This window comes from Tachyglossus aculeatus, chromosome 14, assembly GCF_015852505.1.
Source record: "Tachyglossus aculeatus isolate mTacAcu1 chromosome 14, mTacAcu1.pri, whole genome shotgun sequence".
Taxonomy (NCBI): domain Eukaryota; kingdom Metazoa; phylum Chordata; class Mammalia; order Monotremata; family Tachyglossidae; genus Tachyglossus; species Tachyglossus aculeatus.
Window position 1 is genome coordinate 26,296,849 of NC_052079.1, and position 23,667 is coordinate 26,320,515.

Consider the following 23,667-nt stretch of genomic DNA (forward strand, 5'->3'; position numbering starts at 1 on the left):
CTCTAGATGTTGCCAACTTGTACTTCCCAAGCGCTTAGTCCAGTGCTCTGCACACAGTAAGTGCTCAATAAATACGATTGAATGAATGAATATATGTTTGTACGTATTTATTACTCTATTTATTTTATTTGTACATATTTATTCTGTTTTATTTTGTCAATACGTTTTGTTGTCTGTCTCCCCCTTCTAGACTGTGAGCCCACTGTTGGGTAGGGACCATCTCTAGATATTGCCAACTTGTACTTCCCAAGCGCTTAGTACAGTGCTCTGCACACAGTAAGCGCTCAATAAATACGATTGAATGAATGAATGAATGGACCACCTTCCTTCATGTCTGACAGACAACTGTTCTCCTCACCTTCAAAACCTTACTGAAGGCACATTTCCTCCAAGAGGCCTTCGCAGACTAGGTCCTCATTTCCTTGTCTTCCACTTCTTTCTGCATAGCCCTTGCACTTATAATTGCACCCTTTATTCACCTCTCCCCTCAGCCCCTAGCACTTTATATCTCCATAATTTATTTATATTAACATCTATCTACTCCTCTAGATAGTAAGTTTTGGTGGGCAGGGAATGTATCTACCAACTCTGTTATATTGTACTCTTCCAAGGATTTAGTATGATGCTAACCAATCAATCAATCATATTTATTGAGCTTTTACTGTCTGTAGTCCATTGTACTAAGCTCTTGGGTGAGTACAATATAAGAGTTGGAAGACAGGTTCCCTTCCCACAGTGAGCTAACAGTCTAGGGGACACAATAAGCTCTCAATATGATTGACTGATTTTTATGAAGTGGTGTAGTAAGTAAACAATCCATATGCCCATTTTATTGTGGAATCCATCCTCATTGTCAAATGTCCTCATTTAGGGAAGAATAAATACAAATGAACAAATTCAGAGCCTATCTGAATCTCCAAACTGGTAATTTGTGAGGCAGTGATCTACTTCTGAGGGGATTACTCTTTTCATACTTTATTTCGCTGTGAGTCTTTGTGTCTCTGATACAGATACTTACAATGCCTGGCACTTGGTGTTGATTGATTCTGGCCAACGTTTCACCTGGAAAGGTTTCCGCAGAATTATAGGACACTTGGTGAAATGTATCCCAAATCACTCAAGCCCTTTTTTGTTCATTTGATTCTTCATTCTGGTAGACTTGCTATAGGTCCGTTGGAGAGACCATTGCTGTGGGAATCAGGGGGCCTTTTAGACTGTGAGCACCATGTGGGACAGGGACTGTATTTGGCCTGATTATCTCTTGTCTACGTCTGCACTTAGAACAGTGCTTGACTCATAGGAAGCACTTCAAAGTACCATAATCATAATAATGGCAGGCTCTATTCCCAGTGTTGCCTCGTGGGGAGATACCATCAGTGGTGATGCTTTCTGACTGAGTCACCATTTAGGTCATTTGGAATGTAGTCAAGCTCAGCAGCTGTAGAGTAACTGGCCAATGTGGAGAGTCATGATGGCAGTGACTACAAAGGCAACTGACTTCTGGGTTGGAATGTGTCCATTTACTGTTATATTGTACTCTCTCAAGCACTTAGGACAGTGCTTTGCACACAGTAAGTGCTCAATAAATAGAATTGAATGAATGAATGGGTCCACTTGCAGATGATACAGTACCCCACTTTTTCCTGCCTGCTCACTTTTTGCGGTCAATGCCTAAATGGGGATATAACTGTCCAGGACAAGAGTGTCAGTGGCACTCTGAAAAACCACTAGCACTATAATCCATGCAGGTTCTTCTTTTTATGTTATTTGTTAAGCACTTACTATGTGTCAAACACTGGAGTAGGTACACGTTAATTAGGTTGGACACAGTTCCCGTCCTGCATGGGGTTCATGGTCCAGAGGAGAAGGAGAAGAGGTATTTAATCCCCATTTTACAGCTGAGGAAACTGAAGCACAGACAAGTTAAGTGACTTGTCTGAGGTCACACAGCAAGCAATTGTCAGAGCAGAGATTAGAACCCAGATCTTTTGACTCCTAATAATAACACTAATGATGGTATTTGTGAAGTGCTTACTATGAGCAAAGCAGCGGTCTAAGTGCTGGGGAGGGGGGGGGGGGAGAATACAAAGTGATCAAGTTGTCCCATGTGGGGTTCACAGTCTTAGTCCCCATTTTACAGATGAGGGAACTGAAGCACAGAGAAGTGAAGGGACTTGTCCAAAGTCACACAGCTGACAAATGGCGGAGTTGGGATTAGAACGAACAACCTCTGAATCCTAGGCCTGTGCTCCATCCACTGAGCCACACTGCTTCTTTTGGCCTGATTCCACACCCCCAATTCTTCGGGGTCTGATGTCAGAGCAAAAAAATGAACCCTGACCCGCTATGATACTATGTCTCAGAGATAACAGAAAGTCTGATGCTTGAAATCAACAATTGATTTCTAAGTTGTTTAATATTTTAATGATTCTAATTGTAGAGGCTGTCCTCTGATTACCAGCCCAATTGGTTCCTGAAAACTGTAACTTAAGTTGAAATGTTGAAAGGCAGAATCAATCAGTAGTACTTATCGAGTGCTTACTGTGTGCAGAGCACTGTACTAAGCCCTTAAGAAAGTGTATTAGAGTTCATAGATTCGATTCCTGCCCACAGGAGCTAACAGGACCCTCTGAGGCTGAACAGGGCAAGCCATGAAGGGGCTAGTCATGCTACTGCCATTAAAGCTAATTCTTTGATTTAGTTGGTGATGGTCAGCAGAACCATATCCGTCTTGGCACCCCAAATCTCCACATGCAGACTCCTTTTTTTATTTTAATGGTATTGGTTAAGGACTTACTCTGTACCAGGCAGTGTACTAAGAACTGGGGTAGATACAAGCTAATCACTTTGGACACAGTCCATGTCCCACATGGGGCTCACAGTCTCAAGCCCCATTTTACAGATGAGGTAACTGAGGCAAAGATAAGTTGTGACGTGCCTGAGATCACACAACAGAAGTATCCCAGGTCCTATTGATTTCCAGGCCCATATTCTGTCAACTATACCAAGCTGCTTCTCGTCAAGCTGTTTTTTCTGACCTGGATGCCGTCCTTGCCACTCATTTCTTGTTGGTGAGGAGCTGCAGATTGTAAGTGATTCCTTATTTCTTTGTAGCAAGATACATGCCAATTAGTAGTCATTTTTATTAAGCCAGTCTTATCAGTGAATCATATTTACTGCGTGTCTCCTGTGTACTTGAGAGGGTACACTATAGCAAAGTAGATAGGCATGTTCCCTGCCCACAAGTAGCTTACATTCTTGGGACCTTCACCATGCTCCCTGCGGTCTTGATGGCTGCTTCCTTGGCAGTTTGGAGGAAATGGGCTCATTCGCTGTTCATGTTGATTCTTGCAGCTGCAATTCTTTGCTACATTAATATCGCTGGGATGTTGGCAGGTACTCCCTCCTGAAATCTTTATTTTATTTTGAGTACTCAACATAGAACTATCCAACTGGAAAGGTCACTTTCCTCTCCTTGTATTAGAATGAGTTTGGAATAGCCTTTGGACTGTAAGCTCATTTTGGCCAGGGAACGTGTCTACCAACTCTATTGTATTGTACCCTCCCAAGAGCCCAAGTGCTTAGTACAGTGCTCTGCATACAATAAGCACTCAGTAAATGCCACTGATTGATATTAGATGCTGGATAGTCCAGCATTTGGCAATGCACAGAGCTGCAGTGATTCTTACAGTCTTCAGACCTCACTCGTGGATAATTAAATAATGATAGGGATAGTGAGAGTTAATTTAATTTAATAATGGCATTTATTAAGTGCTTACTATGTGCAAAGCACTGTTCAAAGCGCTAGGGAGGTTACAAAGTGATCAAGTTGTCCCACATGGGGTTCACAGTCTTAACCCCCATTTTCCAGATGAGGTAACTGAGGCACAGAGAAGTGAAGTGACTTGCCCAAAGTCACACAGCTGACAATTGGCAGAGCCGGGATTTGAACCCATGACCTCTGACTCCAAAGCCCGGGCTATTTCCACTGAGCCACGTTGCTTCTCCCGAGAGTTGGAAGTTTCGGGGAATTTCTGTTCCTCCAAACACTCCTAATCACCTCACCTCTAAACATGCAGTTCTCAGTAAGGTTTTCAGAGATATCCTCGTACTTGGGAAGTAGAAAATGGCAATGGTAGCCATGATCTGATATTTTCTCCCTCACTGAGCAGGCACAAGCCAAAGGTCTAATCAATCAATCAGCGGTATTTATTGAGCACTTACTGTGTGCTCTGAACTAAGCACTTGGGAAAGTGCTAGAGAAGTAGCGTGGCCTAGAGGAAAGAGCACAGGCCTAAGGAGTCAGAGGATCTGGGTTATAATCCTGGCAGTGCCACGTGTCTGCTGTGTGACCTTGGGCAAGTCACTTAATTTCTCTGTGCCTCAGTTACCTCATCTGTAAAAGGGGAATTAAATCCTACTCCCTTCTATGAAGCCTGCGGACCCCATGTCGTACAGACTGTGTCCAACCTGATGACTTTGTATTTACTCCAGAGCTTGCATGTAGTTAGCATATAATGAGTACCATAGTTATTATTAATAATAATGCAATATTATCATTTCTATACAATAGAGTTGGTAGGTGTGATCCCTGCCTACAAGAAGCTTACTGTCTATTAATTTTTTCCCACATTTTGATATTGTTACCTCTGCCACAGTGAAATCCCCTGTGTCCATCAGCTTGCCTGACGGACAGCCGAAATAAATCTGCCAGATCCTTGGAGACCTTGCCTTTTTCTTTGACAGTACACATCAGTATTGGGGCATATGCCTTAACTAGGGTAAGCAGAGCAGGCCTATTTAAAGGGCAGGCCAGGACACATCTGGAAAATTATAGGATAAAAAAGAGATATATTGTGAAATTGAGGGGAGAGATGAAAATTAACATCAACAGCAAAAACAGAAATAGTCATGCCAATTTGGTGACTTTGGTAAATAGCACCCTTTTTAATGGAAAAATTGTGATGTGGTTTTCAAATAAGATTGATTTTTTACTTCATTTTTCCTATATCTTTTAAGAAGAGCTTCAGTTGAAGAGAAACAGAATGCATGCTCTTTTCCTCCATTGTTTCTGAAAATGATTTTGACATTTTAAGTCTTCCTAACAATTGTGTTCATTTACATTTTCATTTCATTGGTTCCAGGGGTATTGGAAGTGAGGATGGTCTTCTTTCAGAATACTTTTCTTTAAACTTTTTCTACCTTCCTGTCTTTTGACTCTCTTTTCTTTAGCAATCTAATCATCCCCATTGCCCCAGCATCTCAAACCCTGCTTCACTGTGGGCAAGTATATAAAGGAACAGGTTTTCCTGAAGGTTCAGACCCTAATTCTGTGATTAGAATCACCTAATTCTCTTAAGGAGCATCTAAGGAGGCTTAAGGTGATCGGATGTGGCCCACTTCTTGCTCTCCTTAGGGAGGAGCCCATGGGGCATTTTCCTTGATTCATAGTGTCCCCCTTAATCCTGCCTAGTCCTGCTGCCCTTTCAGCTAGATGAGCATGCTCATAGTTATCTATTCATTCATGTGTTGATTTATTTTATCCCATTTTTCATTGGCTCACTCTGTCTAGAGAAGAAGTGTGGCTCTGTGGAAAGAGCACGGGCTTGAGAGTCAGAAGACATGGGTGCTAATCCTGGCTCTTCTACTTGTCTGCTGTGTGACTTCGGGCAAGCCACTTAACTTCTCTATGCCTCAGTTACCTCATCTGTAAAATGGAGATTAAGACGGTGAGCCCCACGTGGGACAATCTGATTACCTTGCATCTACTCCAGCACTTAGAACAGTGCTGGAATAGGGGAAGCAGCATGGCTCAGTGGAAAGAGCACGGGTTTTGGAGTCAGAGGCCTTGGGTTCAAATCCCAGCTCCGCCACTTGTCACCTGTGTGACTTTGGGCAAGTCACTTCACTTCTCTGGGCCTCAGTTCCCTCATCTGTAAAATGGGGATGAAGACTGTGAGCCCCTCATGGGACAACCTGATTGCCTTGTATCTACCCCAGCGCTTAGAACAGTGCTTTGCACATAGTAAGCACTTAACAAATACCAACATTATTATTATTATTATTAGAACAGTGTTCGACAAATAGTAGTGCTTAACAAATACCATTATTATTATTACTTTTTTTTCAACTGTTCAGTGTTTGTCAATTTATGTGCATTGGTCTTCCCCATTAAGTTATATGTTTCTCAAGGACAAGGACCATATCATGCATTGAGAAGCAGCGTGGCCTAATGGAAAGAGCCCAGGCCTGAGATATAGAAGATCTGGTTCTCATCCTGGCTTCACAGCTTGCTTGCCATATGACCTTAACTTCTCTGTGCCTCAGTTTCCTCACTTGTGAAGCGGGGATTAAATACCTGTTCTCCCTCCTCTTTAATAATATTAATTAATCATGATATTTGTTAAGTGCTTATTATATGCCAAGCACTGTTTTAAGTACTGGGGTAGATACAAGCTAATCGGGTTGGATACAGTCACTGTCCCACATAGGGCTTACAGATGAGGGAACTGAGGCACAGAGAAGTTGTGACTTGCCCAAGATCACACAGCAGACAACTGTGACCCCATGTAGGGACAGGGATTGTGTCTTCCCTGATTATCTTGTGTCTATTACGGTGCTTGACACACAGTAAGTGCTTAAAAATACTGTTATTAGTTTACTTCTTCTGTGTTTCCCAGGTGCCTAAATTCTGAGCTTTGCATGCAGTAAGCACTCATTCAACACTGTTGATGGTGATGATAATCATGAGCATCATTGTCACTGTTCTCATTTTTCCACATTAACATGCTGATCTCGTTCAGGCTTCAGACACATACACTAAGCAGCTTTTCCACGGTACTGAACAATACGCCAAAGCTGGAAATAAAGCCAGGCCCCAAAGACTTTATTGAAATAATTTGCCACCCCTCCTCTCTCTTAGGCTCTGAACTCCACCCCAATTTGGGGTGGGAAAAGAGAGTTACCTGTCCTACAGTGAAACCTGCTTTAATCTAACTCTCCAGTAAGCTCTGACCCCTTCAGATAGACCAAAATGCAATTTTAGTCTAGAGAGATGGGGCTGACAAACCCAGCAAATAAACCCAAAATGGTCATATTACTTATGAGGAGATATACAAGGCTGAAATGAAAAATCCTTTCTAGCGCATCCCAAACCTCAGTCTGCCAAATGAGCAGGGAGTCAGCTGACACAGGGCAGAGACTTTCAGATGTGTAAAGCAACACTCGTTTATGCAGCGACTAGCAGCGAGCAAAAGCACACCCAAATCCCCCGGGAAAGATGAAGAATTGGCAACCCAGGTTCATCCCGAATATGGAAAAAAGCCTCCAAGCCAGCTGTCTCATACCTGATACTAGTTACACTTGATAGTCCAAAATGCATGTGAGTGTTAAATGAGTCACTGAAGATTCTGAGAATATCAGCAGAAGGAATCATATAGCTTAGTCCAAAAGCACAGGCCTGGGACTCCGAGGACCTGGGTTCGAATCTTGCCTCTGCCCACATACCTGCCGTGTGACCTTGGGCAAGTCACTTTACTTCTCCATGCCTCAGTTTCCTCATCGGCATAATGGGAATTCAGTACCTGTTCTCCCTCCTGCTTAGACTTTGAGCCCAAAAACCACAGTTATTATTATTATTATTCAAATCCCAGCTCTGCCACTTCCTTGCTGTGTGACCTTGGGCAAGTCACTTAACTTTTTATTCATTCATTCAATAACATTTATTGAGTGCTTATTGGGTGCGAAGCACTGTACTTTGCAGTGCAAAGAGTACACTGCACTTGGGATAGTACAGTATTACAATAAACAGACACATTCCCTGCCCACAACAAGCTTATAGTCTAGAGGGGGAGACAGACATTAACATAAAGAAACAGATTACATAAATACGTAAATTATGTAAATAAATAATAAAATAAATTACTTCTGTGTTCTTCAGTTTCTTTAACTGTAAAATGGGGATTCAGTGCCTATTCTCTTTCCAACATGGACTATTAGCCCCATCTGGGATGGAAACTATATTATGCCTGGTTAACTTTTACCTATCCCAGTGCTTAGAACAGTGTATGACACATAGTAAGTGCTTAACTTCCCTCTCAGAGTCGCACCTGGAGAGTTTTCAGTACCCTACCAGTCTCGACTACGGGAGGGAGGCCTGTCCATTCCATTCCTAGCTTGAGCAGTGGTTAGCGAGTGGAAGGCAATCTTCTACAAGTCAAAACTCACCTGTGCTTGGTTGGCGAGGAGTTTTCTGTTTGATGCGGAGGTGGATGGGCAGCCACTGGAGGTTCTTGAGGAGAGGGGAAACGTGTCCTGAACATGTACTTGAGGTAAGCAACTGCCTCATGATGCAACCTCAGATGGGCCAGAGGCTTGGTGTGGCGTGGATGGGAGAGAGGTTGCGATGTCAGAAGAGGTGAGGTGACAGCACAGAACAGTTGGCGGTTAACAATTAAAAAGCTTACAGCCGAAGTGGGACACAGTGCTGTATAAACACGGTCAGGGGAGGGAGACGTAAGGGCTCGGGCCAAGGTGGGAGTGGTTCAGGAGGTCTTTTGCAGGAATGCACTCTTGGTTTAGGTGTTTAAACTGACTCTAGCATGATCTGCCCTACTCAAAGGTCCCCAGACAACCCACCCCCACTGGACCGGCCATCCATGGGGCCTGGGCGCGTGGCCTGGCAAGATGGATGAGAACCATCCAGGTGGCCTGAGAAGGCTACTAGAGGTGTCTGGAAGTATTTGGGGATTAGGTAGGCCTCCTCATCTTTGGACCAGCGATGAGGGATGGAGTGGAAAGTGAAATCCTGGAGTACTCTCCCTCTTTCTCTCCTTTCTCTTCTCTCTCCATATCTTTCTCCCTCTCCATCCTTCTTCCTCTCTCTCTCTCCCTCTCTCTCATCTTCTCTCCTTTCTCTTTCCCTCTCCTTCTCCTTCTGTCTTCTTTTTCTTCTCTCTCTCTCTCTCATCCTCTCTCACTATCCCTGTCTCTGTCTCTCGCTCTCTCCCCCATCTCTCTCTTTCTTTCTCTCTGAGTGCTGCTGCTGACACCCAGTGACATCATATCCCATGAGATCACACCCCACATAGAAGTCTTCCCCAAATCGATTAGCCCAGGGCCCAAGCAGGGTTTGATCTAGCACCTGAGAAATGACAGCAAAATGTAAGTCCTCTTGTCTGACTGTGATATGCAACCATAATATAAATAATAATAGTATTTGTTAAGCGCTTACTATGTGCCAAGTCTTGTGGTAAGTACTGGGGTAATAATAATAATTATGGTACGTGTTAAATTCTTACTATGTGCCAAGCACTGTTCTAAGAACTGGGGTAGATACAAGGTAATCAGGTTGGACACTATCCCAGTCCTACATGGGGCTCACAGTCTTCATCCCCATTTTACTGATAAGGTAACTGAAGCACAGAGAAGTTAAGTGACTTGCCCAAAGTCACACAGCAGACAAGTGGCAGAGCTGGGATTAGAACCCATGACCTCTGACTCCCAAGCCCATGCTCTTTCCACTAAGCCACACTGCTTCACAGAAGATAATCAGGTCCCAAAGTGGGTTCACAGTTGAAGTTGGAGAGAGGACAGGTATTGAATCCCTCTTTTACTGATGAGGGAACTGAAGCACAGAGAAACTAAGTGACTTGCCCAAGGTCACCCAGAAGTTAAGTGGCCCAGGCAGGATTAGAACCCAGATCCTTGACACCTAGGCCTGTGTTATTTCCATGATTCCAGGTTCCCTTTTATTGCATAAATTCATTAGTCTTATGTGATTTGCTTGTATCTACCCCAGCGCTCAGTACAGTGCCTGCCACAAATACCCTGAAAAAATGTGCATCTTCAGTGACTGCATCCAATTGAACTAAGGGTGGTTTAGAATCAGCTTATAGATGATTTTCCCTCTAGGCTCTAAGCTCATTTTGGTCAGGGAGTGTGTCTACCACCTCTGCTGTATTATATTCTCCCAAGCACTTAGTACAGTGCTCTGCACAAAGTAAGCATTTAATAAATATGATTGAGTGAGTGATTGATTCAGTAGTAGCAGGCTCAATGACTGTGGTTGTTTGCTGTCATTCTGACCATCCTGAGTCAGTTAACTTCCATAACAACTTGAGGTAATTTGGCTTCTATGGTTGCAGTCAACCAACTGATTTGTTTGGATGGTATTATTTCTAGACTGTGAGCCCACTGTTGGGTAGGAACCATCTCTATATATTGCCAACTTGTACTTCCCAAACGCTTAGTACGGTGCTCTGCACACAGTAAGCGCTCAATAAATACGATTGAATGAATGAATGAATTTCACTTTATCAAGGTGATTGAAGGGAGCTGGTGCGTCTCCAAGAGCACAGTAAACCCAATATTCTCCCATTTATATCTTTTCCATTCTGGAATTTTCTATTCTCAATTCCTTGAAAAAAACAAAACAACAGGGCAGGATTTTCCTGTCTTTGGAAGTGAATGGGGTGCCCAACTTTCGGAAGCTGACAGCTGATTCAGATATCCAGTGCTTAGAACTGTGCTCTGCACATAATAAGTGCTTAATAAATGCCATTATTATTATTATTACATCATTTGCTTTGTAAAGGCATACATACAGGCTAGAACAGTGAATTAAATTTTCTTTTCTGCCTTTGACACTGAAGTTATCTTCCTTCCTTCCTTCCTTCCTTCCTTCCTCCCCCCCCCGTCCCCCCTCCATCCTCCCATCTTACCTCCTTCCCTTCCCCACAGCACCTGTATATATGTATATATGTTTGTACATATTTATTACTCTATTTATTTATTTATTTTACTTGTACATATCTATTCTATTTATTTTATTTTGTTAGTATGTTTGGTTTTGTTCTCTGTCTCCCCCTTTTAGACTGTGAGCCCACTGTTGGGTAGGGACTGTCTCCATATGTTGCCAATTTGTACTTCCCAAGTGCTTAGTACAGTGCTCTGCACATAGTAAGCATTCAATAAATACGATTGATGATGATGATGATGATCTACTGAGGAGCAGCATATTGTAGTGGATAGAGCATGGGACTGGGAGTCAGAAGGTCATGGATTCTAATCCTGCTACATCACTTGCCTGCTGTGGAGCCTTGGGCAAACCACTTCTCTGCTCTCTGCCTCAGTTACCTCATCTGTAAAATGGGGATGAAGACTGTGAGCCCTGTCCTGGACAGGGACTGTGTCCAATTTGATTTGCTTGTATCCACCCCAGCACTTAGTACAGTCCTTGTCACAGAGTAAACACTTAACAAATACCAGAATTATTTTCTACTCGTGGCTGTTTGAGGTATTCCAACCCACTTGAGAGATGGGCACAGAATGAATAGATCTACTAGATAATGGAAGACCAAAATAGGGTATTTCCTTTGGCTGCCAAATTCCCTAATCCCTGAGCTGTCACAGGCGGTCTCAACATGCCAATTTATTTAATTTAGTAGATTTACCTAGCGTTAAATGCCTCGGTACATTTGCAAGAACATATGCCAAATTAAACCCTAGACCCAGGAGTCATAGAAAAATTCCCATTAAATTATCCGGCATATTATTGAAGCCACACCACCTCGTGTCCTTCTTATAATGCTTGGCACAAAGGGTCACAAGGACCAGAACTATGGATTCCCTGAGGGTGACGCTCTGCATATTCAACCTCTTAAAATGGGGGCCAGACATTGACTTCAGGATGGAACCTATAGGTCTGCTCTGCACGGCACCGTCAACATCTCTTTGTTCTTTGAAACGTGACCAGATTGGAGCAAAAAATATTCCGATTGAGTTGCTCCTTTCCTCAACTCAGGCTCATCATGCACAGGTAGGGTCATGACTTCATCCATCTGTCAATCAGTTGGTGGCATTTATTGAGTGCTTACAGTTCAGAGAACACTGTACTAGGTTCTTAGTCTGTCAATCACATTTATAATAATAATGATAATAATGATGGCATTTGTTAAGCACTTACTATGTGCAAAGCACTGTTCTAAGCGCTGGGGGGGAATACAAGGTGATCATGTTGTCCCATGTGGGGCTCACAGTCTCAATCCCCATTTTACAGATGAGGTAACTGAGGCTCAGAGAAGTTAAGTGACTTGACCAAGGTCACACAGCAGACATGTAGGGGAGCTGGGATTAGAACCCATGACCTCTGACTCCCAAGCCCGGGCTTTTTCCACTGAGCCACGCTGCTTCTCTATTTTCTATCTATTGAGTGCTTACTGTGTGCAGAGAACTGTACTAAGCACTTGGGAGCATATAATATAACAATGAACAAACACATTCCCTGCACACAGAGAGCTCACCATCTAGAGCGAGCAGGTACACTACAATGGAGCTGGGAGTCATGATCCCTATTTAACACAATTTCTGTTTCGTGAGTATTTTGTTTTTCTAAATTAGAGTTAAGGTCCAGCCGCCAAACCTGAAAACATTGTTAAGCAAGCAAATAAATAAACAACTGAGCTTTTCTCAACAGTTTCAGTACCATGATGGATTAAAGACTTAGAATTCTATTCTAATTCTCCCAGGATGACTCGAGTCCACCTAGCACATAGGATCACACAGATGCCTGTCATAAATAGCAGGTGATCCTCAATCCAGTACCACAGTTTTTTGTGACCAAAGTGACCACAGTGTATTTGAGCGGCTAGTTGGCATCAAATAAAAATCTTCACTGTTGTCAAGATAATTAACATGCATTTTGGAATGGGTTCTGGAAGGTTTGGCCATATTTAAATGCAGCTCTTTTTGTGGAGGGATCACATTCACTAACTCTGTTCTCTTCCTAGCACTTAGTATAGTGCTCTGCACACACATTCAATTTTTTTGTTATTTGCTAAGCATTACTCTGTGTCAAGCACTGTTCTAAGCTCTGGGGTAAATACACAATAATCAATTTGGACACAGTCCCTGTCCCATGTGGTACTCGATTCCTTTTTTCTCATTCCATGGAGAGAAGGAGTTTTCTGGGAATATTGGAACCCTTGGTACCGCTAATATGGCCTTGGGAAGTTCAGCTTCTCTTCCTCTCTAATCCAGATGGGCAAACTATGGCTTAGGGCTGGAATCACTCCAGCTTCCTCTAAATTCTGGCCAAGTGGAATAGTCCCATTTCCTGTTGGATTAGGGATCTGCAGCGGTGTGGTGACGGGGCCTAGATGGGTGTCAGAACTATTATAAGCACCAGGCCAGCTGGGGGCTGTGGAAGGTGGCACGATAGCCACTTCCCCTTATTTTAATCCCCCTTACCCTGGCTGCCATGGTGGCAGGAGCAGTAGCTGTGTGGGAGAGGCATTTCATTCCCAACAGGCTTCCTCTTCCCCCACCTGGGCACTTGGGGCACAGAATGACCTGCTGGTGGAATCCTCCTCACCCCCTCCATCCCTCCTCACGCCACCATTCCTGAACCTCTTTACGTGCCTCCCACCACCCCAGTGTTGTCTGGCGACCCTGCTCTGGTCACCCCTTCCCCTCTAGTTCCAGCAGTGCTTTGCCAGTGGCTACTAGAACTTGAGTCAGCTCTGATGCCCTCCACCCTCACCACGACTACCTCTATAAAAACACAGCCAGGAATGAAGTTCATTCTATATAATCACACACGTACAATACGGAATGAAGCAGAAAGTAAAGAAAGCATGAACAAATGGAATGGATCCCGAATTGGAACGCAATGAATCTCTTCCTCTCCGGGCTGCTGGTATTGGCACTGTGGTGGATTTTTTGTTGTTGTTGGTGCTGTTGTTGTTGTTTAGTACTTTTTCCTTTCTACCTCTTCACCAGGCCCCACCCCCTAACTCTAGCCTTTTAAAGTGTCCCTTTAAACTCCTTAGAAATCTCACTCCATGAACCCATATTTTGGAGGAAAGAAAATAACAATAATTAAAAAGAACTGTGGTATTTGTTAAGCGCTTACTGTGTGCCAGGCACTCTGCTAAGCGCTGGGGTGGATATAAGCAAATTGGGTTGGACACAGTCCCTGTCCCACGTGGGGCTCACAATCTCAATCCCCATTTTACAGGTGAGGTAACTGAGGCCCAGAGAAGTCAAGTGAATTGCCCAAGGTCACACAGCAGAAGAGTGGCAGTGTTGGGATTAGAACCCATGACTTCCTGACTCCCAAGCCCAGGCTCCAACCACTATGCTGTTGCTTCTACATCAAAATAAATTCATAAAATAAAATAATTTGCAATGTATTTAATCAATCGATCATATTTATTGGGTACTTACTGTATGCAGAGCACTGTACAACAGCACAACAATATAACAGACATATTCCCTGCCCATAATGAGTTTACAGTTTAGAGTTTTAAAGTTTTAGTTTTAAATTCATTCATTAACTCATTCATCCAATTATATTTGTTAAGCACTTACTGTGTGCAGAGCAATACAACAATAAACAGACACATTTCCTGCCCACAACGAGCTTACATTCTAGAAAGGGGGGAGACAGACAGTAATATAAAAAGTAAATTACAGATATATGCAGAACTGCTCACTTGTAGGTAGAGGTAACGCACATTGTACTGTGCACTTCAGTTCTATATTTCCTTTTATACAATATTTTTAACTTTGATTTTTATGTCAACATGATTGTTGTTTAAAATATAAAATACATTCATGTAGCTTTGCTACTCATCTTGAATTGATTGAGTACACAATTCTGGGTAATTTGGGTAAAAATTTGGTGCCCAGCCCTAGATCAGTACCCAATCCCCCATTCACTTATCATATTGCTCCTCATGGGAAAATTGGTGCCAACCTACCACTTTTTGACTTAAAATGAATCATCATCATCATCATCAATCGTATTTATTGAGCGCTTACTATGTGCAGAGCACTGTACTAAGCGCTTGGGAAGTACAAATTGGCAACATATAGAGACAGTCCCTACCCAACATTGGGCTAGTGACATAAATGGAAGGACTCTCAGTAATTGAATAGAGTTAAGGTTTTAGCACATTGAAACTACTCTTTTGAAGAATAAAGATGAATGAATCAGGATAAAAGTTTTGGTTCATTGATAATTAGTCCATACAAATGGTGGGAAATGGACATAATTATCAGAGAAAATGTATTTTTTTCTACTTTCCAAAGATCCAGTGTATCTGTCATAAACCATTTTTTTTTACCCAAATGTGCATAATTCATGGGTTATATCTTTTCTGGAGTTCAGTAATGATGTGTAAAATGACTTTGTAAATTTGAATTATGCAGGCAAATTGTTTCTTGGGCAATTTCTCTTATAATTTTTGAATTGGCAACTCACAGTTGACAGGAAATTTTTTTTTTTTGATAACAAAAGACCACAGCTGGATGTTTTGGCTTTTAGCTTAAGTGCATAAATTAAATTCTCAATTTGTTGGATGGTAAACAGGAAAACATATTTTATTTCTGTTGAATGTTATCTCTGTTTATACTTTAGTAGTAAACAAATGGACAATGGATGTAAGTTGTTGAATGTCATTATGTCGGCACTGAAGAATGCAATTCATAAAATCCGCAGAAACTTCCTTGGCCTGAGAAGGAGGTTGTTAAAAGTTGTGTAGTGGGTGTTGTGATGAGACACACACAAATGCACAAAATTTGCCTGCACAGTGCAAAACTTAGGGATAGTTGATCAGCCCTGATGGTTTCTGGCTTATTAGTCAACCAAACATCTGTAAAATGTAGGGCAAAACTGTAGTAGATTGGGGGAGTGAGGATCTAAAGGTTTTGGATTGGGATTGTGAATTTGTGTGCATTTTCTAAGTGTCTAGGCAGCTCATCATCATCATCAGTATTCCTTGGGCACCTCCTGCCTACAGAGCATTGGGCCAGATGCTTGAAAGCATGGGCTAAAAGTCACTGTCCCTGCCTGTCTAATAGCTGATGTGTGACAGTGTTGGTGGCTCTGAGTTTTCCCTATCATTGTCACTGTCAGCCTGACTACAATCTCTGGACTTCCTGAGCTTTTAAGTGTGTATGGGGACAAAAATCGTTTTCAATGATCAGTCAATCAATCATATTTATCGAGCACTGTACTCTTGGGAAAGTATGAAATAACAGGGTTGGTAGACACATTCCCAGCCCACAGGGGGTTTACAGACTAGAGGGGGAGACAGACATTAAAATTAATTATGGATACGTAGCTAAGTGCTGTGGGGTTGAGGGTGGGTTGATTAAACCATAGAAATCCATTTGCAAGGATATTGAAGAAGGGAGAGGGAGTTGGGGAGATGAGGGCTCAGTAGAGAAAGGCCTCTTGGGAGATGCGATTTTAATAATATTTTGAAGGTGGGGATAGTCGTGGTCTCTTGGATTTGAAGGGGGAGGCGGGGGAGAGTGGTCAGTGGTAAGAGACAAATCAAGGTGTAGTGAGTAAGTTGGCATTAGAGGAGTGAAGTGAGAGGGCTGGGTTGTAGTAGGAGATTAGTGAGGTAAGATAGACGGGGACAAAGTGACCGAGTGTTATGAAGCCAATAGTGATGGGTTTCTGTTTGATTTGGAGATGGATGGACAACAGTGATGGGTTTCTGTTTGATTTGGAGATGGATGGACAACAATTGGAGGAGTTTTGAGGAGTGGGAGAACATGGACTGAATTTTTTTTACAGAAATGATCTGGGCAGCAGAGTGAAGTATGGACTGGAGTGGGGAGAGACAGGAGGCAGGGAGGTCAGTAAGGAGGCTGAGTCAAGGCAGGATATGATAAGTGGGTGGATCAGCATAGTAGAGGTTTGGATGCGGGGGAAAGGGTGGATTTTAATGATGTGAAGGAAGAACTGACAGGATTTTGTGACAAACTGAATATGCTGATCGAATGAGAGAGATGAGTCGAAGATAATGTCAAGGTTATCGGCTTGTGAGTCAGAATGGTGGTGCTGTCTCCAGTGTTAGTAACTCTTCCGCATCACCCATACACTTATGTCTGTAATCCTTAAGCACTTTGATATCCACCCCTCCTTTAGCCCCACAACATTTACGCACATATCTATCTGTAATTATCTTTTAATGATATTTGTTAAACGTTTATTATGTGTCAAGCATTGTTCAAGCGCTGGAGTAGATCCAAGTTTATCAGGTTGGACAATCCCTGTCCCATGGGTCTCATAGTCTAAGTCAGAGGGAGGAGGATTTAATTCCCATTTTACAGAGGAGGTAACTGAGGCACAGAGAAGTTAGATGACTTGCCCAAGGTCACACAACAAACAATTGTCAGAGCTGGGATTAGAATCCAGGTCCTCTGACACCCTGGCCCATTCTCTTTCCACTAAGTCCCTTCTCTGTGTTCTAATCCTGGCTTCAGCACTTGTTTGCTGTGACCTTGGGCAAGTCGCTTAACTTCTCTGTGCCTCAGTTTCACCATTTATAAAATGAGGATTAAGACTGTGAGGGCTACATGGGACCTGATTATGGTATATCTATCCCAGTGCTTAGTACAGTGCTTGGCACATAGTAAATGCTTTACAAATACCACAGTTGTTATTATTTAATCTATAAACTCCTTTTGGTCAGGGATCTTGTCTACCAACTTTATTGTATTCTCCCAAACACTTAGTACAATGCTCCGACCACAGTAAATGCTCAATAAATACCATTATTGATGGACAATGAGTAGCTTTCTGTAAAGGAGCACATTCGGTTTTGGTACTCATTGCTAGGTTAAAAACAATTAATTATAGTCTAAGGGGCAAGAATTGCACTGTGCTACTCCTAGCTTTGAACTGTGTTTGCATCAAGCCTTCCACCCTAAGATGAACCCTGTCATGATATTTTGAATCCAAAACTGTGTGGGAGTTTAAAAGGGTTGAACGTGGTGCCGTGTTTCCAACCATTTGGGGACACTGGTGAACACTGGTTTTGTCCTGGTTTGTCCTTGTCTGGTTTATGTTGCCAACTTGTACTTCCCAAGTGCTTAGTACAGTGCTCTGCACACAGTAAGCACTCAATAAATACGATTGATTGATTGATTGTCCTTGCTTTAATGAAGCATTCTCTTGGCCAGCAGCTAGTTTTGATAACCTTTTGTTAACAGGGAGGAAATTGGGTAATATGTAGACACAAATACCCTCATGTTTGCAGCCTCCAGAAAGACACCTCCTTACTCTCCTACTATATCCCAGCCTGCACACTTCTCTCCTCTAATATTAACCTTCTCACTGTACCTTGATCTCATCTATCTCACCGCCGACCCCTCATCCACGTCATGCCTCTGGTCTGGAATGCTCTCCCTGTTTAATGTTATATTGTACTCTCCCAAGCATTTAGTACAGTGCTCTGCACTCAGTAAGCACTCAACAATATGATTGAATGAATAAATGAGTGCGTACTCAAGTGCTAAGTTGGGTATGGATTCCCACGCATAGGAGATGCAAAAGGGAGGGGAAAATAGGGTAGGGAGGTGAAAGGTTAATCCAGGAAGCCTTCCTGAAAGAAAAAAAAATATGAGGCATCCAATGAAGGTGAGCTCTTCCTGTTGCAGTTGTCTCACAAGAGTCCTTATCAACCACCCCCACACACTTATACTCATGGACAATTCATCTCAAAGCTCCTCCTCACCGAGAACTGGATTTTTTATAGGCCGGACAGTTTGTAGAGATGAGACTCACGCGTTACCTCCTGAGCTGATCTTGCTGGGAAAATCAAACAGGTGGAGTTTAGCAAACCTAAATAGGACTCCACACACTTAGCTCATTAAGGTTTCTATAGTGCAAACTCTGGTGACACAGTAAAAAAGGATATACCAGACTTAAAGGGCTAATGAACAGATATTTAGGTATGATATTTAATCATTCCTTATTGCCAATTAAGAAACCTAGTGAAAGGAGCATGGGCTTGGGAGTCAGAAGACTTGAGTTCTAATGCCAGCTCTGACATGTGCTTACTGTCTGACCTTGGGCAAGTCATTAAACTTATCCTGGTCTCTGTTTCCTCATCTGTAAAATGGGGATTAAATACCCACTCTCCCTCCTTCTGAGATAGTTAACCCCATGTAAGACGGGGACTGCCCCCAATCTGATTATCTTGTATGTACACCAAATCTTAGTACAGCACCTGGCACATTGTAAATACTTAACAAATATTATTATTATTATTACTAATAATAATTCTATGCACTCTTGTAGTCAAAGTTTCATTCTGGTGAGACTTATTCTCTAGATTTCTTTTAGGAATTGGCATTTCATCATCATCATAATCCGTGATATTTATTCAGTACTTACTGTCAGAGAATGGTAAGCTCTTGAGAGAGTACAATACAACAGAATTGATAGACATGTTCCCTAGACACAGGCAGCTTACATTTCATAAATATCAAAGAGTTCTATCCACAGGTGTTAGTTTTTTTATGAGTCTAGACTCTTAGTGACACTTTCCAATAGAGGTAAATAGGAAAGAGGGTATCACTTCCTCATGGTAATGATCAAAGCTGACAAGTCTTTTAATTTCTCTGTGCCTGTTACCTCATCTGTAAAATGGGGATTAAGACTGTGAGCCCTCTGTGGGACAGGGACTTGTATCCAACCCGATTATCTTGTATTTTCCCCAGTGCTTAGTACAGTGCCTGGACCATAGTAAGCACTTTAAAAATTCCATTAAAAAACAAACAAGCAAGCAAACAAAAAGGTAAGTGCTCAGTAAATACCACTGATTGATTGCAATGCAGCTAAAAGATACATCTTCTGCCCTCAAGGAGTTGATAATAACAATAATAATAATGATAATTATGGTATTTGTTAAGCACTTACTACATGTCAAGCACTGTTCTAAGCGCTGGGGTAGATACAAGGTAATCAGGTTGTCCCATGTGGGGCTCACAGTCTTAATCCCCATTTTACAGATGAGGTGACTGAGGCCCAGCATAGTGAAACTAAATGATTTGCCCAAGGTCACACAGCAGACAAATGGCAGAGTCAGGATTAGAACCCACAACCTTTTGACTCCCAGGCCCATGCTCTTGCTACTAGGCCATGCTGCCTATTTGGGTAGTCAGACACAAAAAAATAATTTGCAGAGAGAAGGAAAAGCTTGATAAGTGAATGAATAATTGCTTTGGTATTAGTACAAATCAATATAGTGAAAAGTGGTCCCAGTGTCTGAGAGTGTATAAATACTGAGGGTTTCTTTCTCTTTCACGGTCAGACCATTCATAATAATATTAAGTGCTTAGTATGTGTCAAGGACTGTTCTAAGCCCTGGGGCAGACACAAGTTAATGACACTGTATTCAGTCCCTGTCCCTCCTCAGGGCCCTCACAAGTCTAAGTAGCAGGGAAAACAGAGATGGAATCTCCATTTTACAGATGAGGAAACAGAAGCTCAGAGAAGTTAAATGACTTGCCTAAGGTCACACAGCAGGCAAATGGCAGAGCTGGGATTGGAACAAAGCCTTTGACTCCCAGGCCCCTGCTCTTTCTACTTGGTCATGCTGCATTCCCCTGATATATTTTAAATATCATTCAATGTTGTTATAATTCAAAGTATATTCCTAAAAAGTTATACAACTTGAAGGACTCCCTGACCAGCATTGGTCTCCAAGACTTGGAGTTTACTGGCAGTTTTATTTTTTAAAAATTACATTTGTTAAGCGCTTACCATGTGCCAAGTATTGTACTAAGCACTGGGGTAGATAGAGAAAAATCAGGTTGGACACAGTCCCTATCCCACATGGGGCTCACAATCTAAGTAGGAGGGAGAATGAGCATTGAATCCCCATTTTACATCTGAGAAAACTGAGGCCCAGAGAAGTTAAATGACTAGCCCAAGGTCACATAGCAGGCAAATGGCAGAGTCAGGATTAGAACCCAGGTCCTCCAACTCCCAGGCCCAGGTTCTTTCCACTTGACCATGCTGTTAGTGTCGCTGTTGTCCTTCCACCATACCAGCATTTCACATCTTGTACCTCTGCTTCTGGAGTTGGATGTTCCATTCCTTGTCTGTTTAGTTCTCAAGAAACAATTGCTGTTCCTCTGGGAATGATTGCTGGGATCATCATTCAATGGCAGTCTGATGTTCCATAATGGGATGGATGTTTGTGGCCTAGTCACTGATTTTTTATTCTTTATTATATTGAAAATTTAGGTTCACCAGGCATAAGCATGAGAAGCAGTGTGGCATAGTGGAAATAGCATGGGCCAAAAGGTATACATATGTTCCCCCAATATCTGGTTTAGGCTTTTCCCATTGAGAAATATTCCTGCTCAATGGCCAGTCCCCTCTCCCATTGAAATGCATACTTCAGCTCCTCCTCAAAACTCACTTCTGTCACAACAGAGTACAGCTTTAAACCACTCAGTCAACTTGCCCCCTTCTATCTCACCTCACTGATTTCTCACCATAACTCAGGACGTTCATTTCGCTCCTCTAATTCCGGCTTTCTCACTGTACCTCAATTTCGTCTATCTCACCACAAATCCCTTGTCCATGTTCTCACTCTCCCCCCGCTTCAAAATCATATTAAAATCACATCTCCAAGATTCCGTCCCTGACTATGTCCTCATTTCCTCTACCCCCTCTCCCTTCTGCATTTCCCTTGCAATCTTTAGTCACCCCACCCTCATCCCTCCAACATAAATGTCCATATGTTTATTTTAATGTCTATCTCCCAATGTAGAGTACAAGCTTCTCGCGGGCAGGGAACGTGTCTACCAACTCTATTGTATTGCACTTTCCCAAGAGCTTAGTACATTGTTCTGCATGCAGTAAGTGCTCAATCAATATAGTTGATTGTCCGATTCATTGGACAGGTTTGTTATTGGTTGAGAATGGTAGAAAGGGACAAAGCCAGGGGTGAGTATTTGATTAGGGGTGAGGAATCTTATAGACCCTAATAAACGTTCTTTTCAGAGAGCATGGGGAAAAAGGATTGATAAATACACCCTCTACTGACATTTGGAAGACAGAAATTTATGCTTAAAAAATGTTAAAACCCATTTTAAAATGATCCATTGTTGTTATTGTCTTATGCTGTTGAGTCGTGTCCGACCCATAGTGACTCCATGGACACATCTCTTCCAGAACACCTCACCTCCATCTGCAATCATTCTGGTAGTGTATCCATAGAGTTTTCTTGGTAAAAATATGGAAGTGGTTTACCATTGTCTCCTTCCGCTACCCTTAGCATCTGATTCTGTCCCTTGCCGCTGCTGTCCAGCATGGGTGAGTTTTGGCTTGTAGCAGATTGCCTTCCACTCGCTAGCCACTGACCAAGCCAGGAATGGAATGGGTAGGCCTCTGCTTGACTCTCCCTCCTGTAGTTGAGGCCGGAAGAGTACTGGACACTCTCCAGGTGCAACCCTAAGAGGGTAAAATGACCCGCACATCTAACGTAATCTCCATACCTAACTGCCATTTATGACATCCACTCATGAGAGGCCAAAAGTTAGGAACTGAGTTATATAGTTTGAATATGATGGAAGATTATTCATTATCTTCCTTCTTAGGCAGGGAATGTGTTTTCCAACTCTTTGTATTGTAATCTCCTGAGTATTTGGTGGTCAGGGGGAAGCATGGACTCTCCCAATGCTGTGGATCAGATATGGGCAGAAAATATGGGAGGCAAGCTGGGCCGAGTTAGTATAGAGGATTTAGAGAATCAGACTCAGTGACTGGGGCTAAAGAGGACAATCCTCAGCCATGGAAGTTGCTTGAGTCTTAGTCCTCAGCTGTGGGAGCGGCAGAGTCACAGTGACACCATGGTCACATCTCTCACAGAATGCCCCACTTCCATCTGCAATCGTTCTGGTAGTGGATCCGTAGAGTTTTTTTGGTAAATATACCAAAGTGGTATATAAATATACCAAGTGGTATATAAATATACCAAGTGGTTGAAAGAGAGGAGAAAGAGAAGCAGCGAGGCTCAGTGGAAAGAGCACGGGCTTGGGAGTCAGAGGTCGTGGGTTCTAATCCCATCTCTGCCACTTGTCAGTTGTGTGACTTTGGGCAAGTCATAACTTCTCTGTGCCTCAGTTACCTCATCTGTAAAATGGGGATTAAGACTGTGAGCCCGAGTTTGGGCAACCTGATTACCTTGTATCTACCCCAGTGCTTAGAACTGTGCTTAACACATGGTAAGTGCTGAACAAATACCATTATTATTATTAAATGTTCCACTTCCACTGCTCTTATTCATTTATTCATTCAATCATATATATTGAGTGCTTACAATGTGCAAAGCACTGGACTAAGGGCCTGGGAGAGTACAATATAACAATAAACAGACACATTCCCTGCCCACAGTGACCTTACAGTCTAGAGCGGGAGACAGACATTTATATAAGTATATAAATAAATTACAGATATGTACAAAAATGCTGTGGGGCTGGGAGGGGGGATGAAGCAAGGGAGCAAATCTGGGTGACACAGAAGGGAGTGGGAGAAAAGGAAAGGAGTACTAGTTAGGGAAGGCCTCTTGGAGGACGTGTGCCCTCAATAAGGCTTTGGAGGAGGGAGGAGTAATTGTCTATTGGCTATGAGGAGAGAGGGCATTTTACCCCCGATCCTTGGCTACCGGCCTGCTTCCTGCCTCCTGACCTGAGGACCACTGGAACAGGGGACCCTCTGAGTCTCCTCATCTTCCTGACTCCACTGGAGCCATCTCAGAGGGAGCCAAGCAGCAGCCAAACCTCTCCAAGCCTGGAGAATCCCTGCTGGATCTGGCCAATGGTCTGGCAGCAGAACAGACCAAGCAAGGA

The 23,667-nt window shown here is 42.7% G+C and overlaps 1 non-coding gene across 1 annotated transcript; it reads right to left on the minus strand.

Moving 5' to 3' along the window:
• Positions 1 to 22,142: 22,142 nt before the first annotated feature.
• Positions 22,143 to 22,280, minus strand: LOC119937406. The gene has a single exon (XR_005454075.1). It is a non-coding gene; the product is annotated as a small nucleolar RNA SNORA7 (small nucleolar RNA).
• Positions 22,281 to 23,667: the final 1,387 nt, after the last annotated feature.